We start from the raw sequence: 8394 nt of genomic DNA, 5'->3' as shown, positions 1-8394 counted from the left end.
GGTTCTAGAGGGATGAAGACAGGTGGAGCAGAGTTGAACCTGATCTTCTGGAGTCCAATCCAGACTAACCGAGCCCTGGTAAGCCCAGCTGAAATATGCAGATCTGCAGCCAACCCATAGTTTGATGAGTGAGAAAAAAATTGTTTGTTTTTATAAGCCACTGAGACTTTGTGGTTGTTTATTATTCTTATTCAGCATAATTGTAGCTGTCATTGACTAGTACATGTATTACTTTATAATATTTTGATAGTTATGTTTCCCAAATAATGGTAAGAAATAAATGGAGTGTTAAGACCATGAGATTTATTGTAATAAATTAAATGTTAAATAAATGTCTCAATATAAATAGGTCTCAGTGATGGTAATAAAATTTTGGTTACTAAAAATATCATCTTCTCTGGAAACCACTTTTAGTCTCATGAGGCCCACAAGAAAGTTCAAACTGAAAAGGGGATCAGGCTACACAGTTTTCATATAGGAGAGCTGAAAATCATTTGAAAGTACTACTACTCAAACTACATTTTATAAAGTTTCCCTTTTTATCTTAAAGCACAGCATTAAAAAATTGCTTATCTCTTTAGATCATTTGTCAGCTGCACATTGTCATCTCTTTATAATTTAGTTATTAGGGACCGTGATGCGGGGCATGAATTACCTTTGTTCTAATGGAGACTTGCTTAGAATCAGTGGCCAAAATATGTAAATTATACACAAAAGTTTTGTAACCTTAAAACTATGTACAAATGTTTGACAGGAAAAAGTTCCAATGTCATATGAGGATATGCTTATGAATCATAGACCCAGTTAAATAAATTCCTCAATTTTAATGGATGGCCTACACCATTCAAATAAGCTCATCTAAAAATTTTTAGCACGAATACATATATATGAAAAAATATGTATTTATAAAGTTGTGTAATTATTGAGTGAATATTTCCATTTCAGAGACATCTTGTCAAAAGCCAAGAACTATGAGTAAGTGGATGAAAATACTTTGCTTCGTAAACAAGTTGGCCTATTTTATTTGGCCTACTTTTTTAGGAAGGCAATTTCCTTTTACAACAATTGTTGAACAATTAAAATATTTCACAGTAAGATGGAAAAAAATAGGGATATTAAGACCATTTCCTTTCAATGAGACTAAAACCATTTTTTTACATATTTGTCTATCAATGCATAATAGACCTATCAAGTAGATGCTTTATTATGCATCTCTAATTCACATTTCTCAATTTTAGGAAGAATATATTTTTGAAAATGATATGTAGGAATGAAAGATTTTTGTTTGATAAGATTTCCACATTAAAGTTTGGTATAATGTAGAACTGATTTAATAAAAGCTATATTTAGTTAGTTGGTTAATTCTTAGATGGAAAAAGAAATAATTATAGCTAGACATTTCACTTTTTAAAGCATATAGAGTGTTTATTTTGAATATCATAATTACTTTGTTGGGGTTTTTTTTCAGGATCATAATAAGTTACCTCTATCCATCCTCCAATTAAGCACAGATATTTACTTAATTTTGGAATTGGTTACACATATTTTAAAAAAGTAAAGCTCTCAGCATCTAAAACAACATAATTAGGGACAAGAAAGATAAACTCAACTAATGAACATAGTGTTGAGAATAGAATTTTGAAAAATTAAATGATTTCTTGCTTTGCATGTCAGTGAAAACCTTTTGTTATTTTCTGGCAGGTATCTGGATAGACAGACGCTTTCCCATGTATTGACAGAACTGTGCAAAGCCCAATTAGTTCTTCAGCTTTACCAACATCTGTTCTTTCCTGAGAAGTAATTCCAAACAATTCCTAAGCAAGCAGAAAGTTATTCATGTTATAAAAAGTTTAAGAATACTTTAGCTTAGTTTTATTTTTTATTTTTTTAAATTAATTAATTAATTTTTGCCTGTGTTGGGTCTTCATTGCTGTGCGCGGGCTTCCTCTAGTTGCGGTGAGCGGGGGCTACTCTTCGTTGCGGTGCATGGGCTTCTCATTGCGGTGGCTTCTCTTGTTGCAGAGCGTGGGCTCTAGGCACGTGGGCTTCAGTAGTTGTGGCAAACGGGCTCAGGAGTTGTAGCTTGCAGGCTCTAAAGCGCAGGCTCAGTAATTGTGGTGCATGGGCTTAGTTGCTCCGCGGCATGTGGTATGTTCCTGGACCAGGGCTTGAACCCTTGTCCCCTGCACTGGAGGGTGGATTCTTAACCACTGTGCCACCAGGGAAGTCCCTAGCTTAGTTTTATTTTTAAAGACAGACAGAAAATGTCACAAACACCAGCTTTAGATAAAATCTACAGTACATTAGGCCTGGTGCTTCACCCACATTAAAAAGATCAATAACCAAGGTAATGGAGAGGAAGTGTATGTACAAAAGAGGAAAGCAGAAGGGAAATAAAATATTAGAAATGTATGAACAAGTGTACATTTTAGATTGCAAGTAAATTTAGCATTTAATTTATATAGTACCTGTATTGTGCTGTATTATTTCAAGGCTAATAGTCATCTCCTCAACTATGGTGTAAACTCCTTGAAACAGGCTTTGTGTTTTATAGTCCCTCTGTATTTCTTTTTTTTTTTTTTCCCCTCTGTATTTCTTAACACAGGGCCAAGCCTAGTGCTAAAGACCCAATAAATAATTGTTGATAAATTGATTAAGCTCGTAATTCAAATTTGACAGGACACTGCAATGTTAGAATGTTCACTGCAAACAACACAGCCATTAGGGATTCAAACTGAGGTTATGTACAGCTTTTAGTTACCTCACCCTTTTTTATTTCTAATTTTAAGATTGCATTAAGTGCTACTGACTGAAATTTCTAAGACAATTTTCACTGCAGTTTAAAAAATATTTCTTGCCCATTTAAGTGTGCGCTTAAGTGTGTATTTAAGTGTGTACTTCTCTTTGTCTTCTCCTCTTCCTTTGGTTTTGTGCAAAAAGGAAAGGTACATTATATGCTCTTTAAGAATTGCTTTCTTTACTTTCAGACACACACTAAAATCCGATGAAGTGAGAAGACTACCTTTTTTGACAGTCCTTTCATCTTCACTCTCCAACTAAAGTTTGAGAGAAAGAATTATTGAAATTCAATAAAGAATTATGGCAATCCCAGCCTTCACTCCCCTTGATGCCCCATAGGAAGAGTGGTAAGTCAAAGACAGTCATAATGGCACACAGTTTTCATTATTACATGTTTCAAAGTTAGGGGAGAGAAGAGGATATATACTCTCTCAGACCCAGATCGGGTCACAAAGTTCCAAATAGTGATATGGTTATGGAAGGACTATCCTGTCTTCTATGGACCACATAGTATTCTTAGAAAAATTCCTAGAAGACCACTGACTTTTAGTTCTGTGTATTTAAGTGTCATTCCTTTGTTTTAGACATAGGTAATTGAATCTGTCTGTAACTCAGTTTGTGTCAGATTACTTTTCTGGAGTTGAGTGGGTATCAGAACCCAGCTCTTCTCTCATTGGGGCCTGTGGTGGTAGCTGTAATGCCCTTTTGAGACAAAGAAGGTGGCTTAAGCTATGCTTTCTAAGTTGGGAATTTTTTCTTTTAATTTTTTTAAAAAATTATTTTATTTATTTATTTATGGCTGTGCTGGGTCTTTGTTGCTGCTCACGGGCTTTCTCTAGTTGCAGCAAGTGGGGGCTACTCTTCTTTGCGGTGTGTGGGCTTCTCATTGTGGTGTCTTTTTGCAGTTGCAGAGCATGGGCTATAGGTGCACGGGCCTCAGTAGTTGTGGCACATGGGCTCAGTAGTTGTGGCTCATGGGCTCTAGAGTGCAGGGTCAGTAGTTGTGGCACATATGTTTAGTTGCTCCGCGGCATGTGGGATCTTCCTGGACCAGGGCTCGAACATGTGTCCCCTGAATTGGCAGGTGGATTCTTAACCACTGCACCACCAGGGAAGTCCAAAGTTGTGAATTATTTTTACACAGTCTTGTGATGAGGAGTATGATCTTTACAAAAAGAGTAATAATTTTTACTAAACAAAATATCTGGGTGTATTACTGGAGAAGGGTATCTGGTGATTGTGTTGCTGGTTATATACGATTCTAACCGAGGGGTATTGTTTTGAGAAAACTGCTGCTAATAGACTCTGGACAAAGATTTTCAGTGCCACTAATCATTGAAAAGCTGCCAAGATTTCAATGTGTAGTAAGTGCCATATTAACTAATATTCTTGTTTACATGTGAATTTCACATAGCTTATCTTTTGGCTCATTGGACATAGGTCAGTGAAAAGTGTGCATAGTTAGCACTAGGAAGCTTTCCACCCTTTATGTCTTTAAGCTCAGTGAATCACTCTAACATCCAAATTGTCAATGCACTATTTATACTGTTTAATCAGGAATATAATTTCAAAACATCGAGTTTGCAGCACAACCATAGCATTGCAATTTAGCACTCATTTTGTTAATGTGCTTTGTATCCCATTGAAGTCTCATCTTTGTAACCCAGTGCCATATGTTACTGGTCTAGAGTAAAACTCTTAAGCAAGACAACATAAAAAAGAGTAAAATTACCGTGTGACATGTGCTATTGGTTACCTACCAACAACCAGTCCCCTCTTCTTCTTCTTAATGAATCCCTAATTTTGTTCAAGTTTGGGAAAAATATGCTCAGGGAAGATGAGCCCCAGTCCCAGCCAAGGGTAGAAAAGATGAAGGATATAGGTCATAATCTCATTACCCTTTCACCAGGGATTCATTTGGAGTTTGTATGTAACTCAGTTCTTGCCAATAGGACCTGAAAGAAAATCTATTGTAAGGCTTCTGGGAAAGGTTTCTTCCTGATAAAAGAAATATACATGAGGAGAAAAACACCTCAATCCCCTTTCCTTTCCAGCCTTCCTATGTCATTATGAGGATTTAATGCATAGAGTTGCTGCTGCCTAGGGGCTAGGGATGAGGGAGATTGATGACATGCAGAACATAGCAAAGCCGAAGGTTAGAAAGAGCTTAGGTACCTTAAGGCATTGTTAGGTTGCTGAGCCAATTCTTAGATCTGCTTCTCTCTGGACTTCTTGCTGAATGTCATAATAAGTGTCCTTATTGTTTAAGCTGCATTTAGCAGGGTCTTCTGTTACTTACAGACAAAAGCATTCCAACTGATAAAAGAAGTTAGTTAAAAGAATACAGTTCATACCAGTGTGGTTGTTTCTCTCACAGGCAAAGGCAAGGCAAAGAAAAAAAGGGCATTACTTGTTTACTAATGAGCTTTTTGTAGATCTGGTAGTTTAGAGCTTGAAATGCATTTCCCCCATAGAAATGTTATAAATGGTGTCTGGGTTCCCAAGGTAAGCCCATAAGGCCTATTTAATCCAATAATGCCACAAAATCTGTACAGTTGAGTAGAATTGAATCACCTTGGAAAACAATGTTTCCTTTGGGACAAAAATGAATTCAGGAAAAAAAAAATGAAATTCAGAGATTCAGCTTGGCAAAACAGAAAATCATCACCCCAACAGCAATAAGACTGAGGACTCTCCTCCTCTTAAGGACTAGGTAGTGGGAATAGTTATTAACCCATATCCCAAAAGGCAATGGTAATACCTGTTGCCTGGGAGTCAGCCTGAGAGAGGTCAAAGGCTACACAGTGATACAGGAGCAGGATAGAAGCTTAGAAGGGGTAGGGTTACATATTTTCTTTCCCCTTTACCCCCTAGTTTCAGGAGTTTACCTGCCTGTCTCTATTTCTATACCACTATACCTACTGTTTCTAATAAGACAATTCTCTCCCTCTCTTTTCCCTGAAACATTCATAACTTGTGCCACATTGAGGCAGAACAAATAGTATTATGTAAATATCGCTGCTTACCTGGTTTGGTTTATTCTGAACACCAGTGAGAGATATTGGCCGCTACTTAAAATATCTAGATATAAAAATAGCTGTTGGGGGGCGGTATTTAACTTGGGATGAAATGGCAAGACACTCTGTTGATTTTAAATTAATCTGTGCTTTGTTCTCCCCAGTAAAGTTGGAAGAGGTGAGAAGTCTTATAGCTCACTTCTCCCTAAAACTCGAGAATGTTGCCAGATTTTGTGTTCCAAGCTCTGAATTTCTTGCCTTGTGGAGTTTTTGACCACCATATGGGCAGGGCCATGTGCTGAAGTGCTTAGGACCCCTAAGGCAACTCCTACTCCCACTCTACTCTTTGTTGGTTTGTTTTCTCTTTAAGCCTAAATTTGTGCAAGGAAAAGGCAGACAAACTGAGAAGGAGAAAGACTTTTCAGGAGTTTTCTCAGAAAATTAGGAAGCAAATGATGATATGGGAGGCTTTTGTTGAATGACAGAAACCTGAGGCCTTTACCACCCTCAAGGCTTGACATGTGTCAAGATCTCTGATGGGATATTTGGAGTGGGGGATAGATTAATTCTTGTGATAGACAATAAAAGTTACTAAAATGATTACAATTGACCTTTGAACAACATGGGGGTTAGGGGTGCTAACCGTCTCCATGGTAAAAAATTTGACCATAACTTTTAGTTGGCCCTCTCTATCCAGTGTTCATATCAGCAGTTCTCATCTGAGAATTCAAACAACCACTCTTCACCTAGTATTATACTATTTACTATTGAAAAAATATCCCCATATGAGAGGACCCACACAAGTACAAACCTGTGTTGTTCAATGGTCAACTGTATAATGAAACTATGTACAGCTGACCACATGTAAATTACTCATAAAGGGTATGTATCTGATATGTCTCTGAGGACTTCTCTGATTTTTGACATTAATCACTGAGTCCTTGTGAATATAAGAATGATTTCTAGTATACCTCACTGAACGTCTCCTTTATGCATAACCCAGTATCACGTGGGTTCCTTAGGAACACCACTCCTTTGAGGATTACTAGAGATTTTTAACTGATGATAACCACAAGAAGTAAGAGGTAGGGATTAAGTAAATGGTTCCTCCCTTGCTATTTCAACATTCTTTTTCTTTACTTAGACCTTCACTTCTATCCCCTGTGTCTTAGTCCATTCAGTATGTTATAACCAAAATACCATAGGCTGCATGGCTTACAAACTGTGAGAGAAAGTTATCTCTCACAGTTCTGGAGGCTTGAAGTATGAGATCAGGGTTCCAGAACAGTTGAGTTCCGGTGAGAGCCCTCTTCTGGGTTGCAGACTGCCAACTTCTCCTTGTGTCCTGTCCTTGAGTAGAGGAAGCAAGTTCTCTCATGACTCTTACAAGGGCACTGATCCCATTCATGAGGGCTCTACCCTCATGACCTTACTTAATCCTAATTACCTTCTAAAGGCCATGCTCCTAAAGTCATCACATTAGAGGGTAGGGTTTTACCATATGAATTTTGGGGGGACACAAACATTCAGTGTATAACGCCCTATAATTCCAGGAGCAGTGTGTCCTCTGCCACTAAAGAAAGAGACAGGAATTAGTTCCTTAGAGTTTTGAAAACTGATGAAAAAGAGTACTCTGTTACATCTTATAGAATTATACTTTATGCAAAAAGCTCAAGAAATACATTCTCACCAAAATACATGAGAAAATATTAGATGGGGGGAAGATCCCTAGTGAGGCTTCTCCAGGATCCCAGTTTCCTTATAGGAAACATAGTTGGATTCCTTGCTGGGTCCAAGGTGGAGCCTGCAAGGCTGGGGAAGTCCTCAGTGGGGATTTACCAATTGTAACAGTGTAATAGTTTTCTATTGCTATGTAACAAATTGTTTCAGACTCAGTTGCTTAAAACAACATATATTTCTCATTTCACAGTTTCTGTGAGTCAGGAGTCTGGGCAAAGTTTAATAGGTCCTCTGCTTAGGGTTTCATAAGGCTGCAATCAAGGTGTCCAGTGGTCTGAATTCTCCTTTGGGGAAGCATCCACTTTGAAGCTCATTTAGCTTGTTGGCAGAATTCATTTTCTTATAGCTGTATGACTGAGGCTGGCTTTGCCACCCGCAGGTCCTAGAGGATACTTGCAGTCCCTAGAGGCTCTCCACCCCAAGTAGTCCCTACCCCCAGTTCCTTGCCACATAGACTTCCTCAGCATGCTGCTTACTTCATCAAGCCAGCAAGGAGACTTTCTTCGGTCTGCTAAAATGGAATCTTGTGTAATGTGATACAATCATGACAGCGACGTCTTAACACTTTTACCATATTCCGTTGGTTAGACTATGATACACATGTTCTAACACATTCACAGGGGAGGTTCCATAAAGGCATGGACACAAGCAGACATCAGGAAGTGGAAATTATTGAGGGTCATATTAGGGTCTGTCCACCACACCAAGGTCCTTAAACTCTAACCACACCCTAAAACTCTGAAATAATTACTTTATATGACTGTAAAAATTCTCTTTAGCATTTCTCCTAGATCTGGATTCTGGGTTCAATTTCTTACTATGTCATTAGCATCATCTC

The 8394-nt window shown here is 38.0% G+C and overlaps 1 long non-coding RNA gene across 1 annotated transcript in view; it reads left to right on the top strand.

Annotated features, from left to right (window-relative positions):
• The first annotated feature begins 2994 nt into the window (after positions 1-2994).
• LOC132521262 (uncharacterized) overlaps positions 2995-8394 on the top strand; it is a 200910-nt gene continuing 195510 nt past the window's right edge. The window contains exon 1 of the long non-coding RNA XR_009540784.1: positions 2995-3146. This is a non-coding gene — a long non-coding RNA (uncharacterized LOC132521262). The remainder of the gene's footprint in view (positions 3147-8394) is intronic.

The sequence above is a fragment of the Lagenorhynchus albirostris genome, chromosome 5, assembly GCF_949774975.1.
Source record: "Lagenorhynchus albirostris chromosome 5, mLagAlb1.1, whole genome shotgun sequence".
Taxonomy (NCBI): domain Eukaryota; kingdom Metazoa; phylum Chordata; class Mammalia; order Artiodactyla; family Delphinidae; genus Lagenorhynchus; species Lagenorhynchus albirostris.
This window is presented reverse-complemented; position numbering and strand designations above follow the sequence as displayed.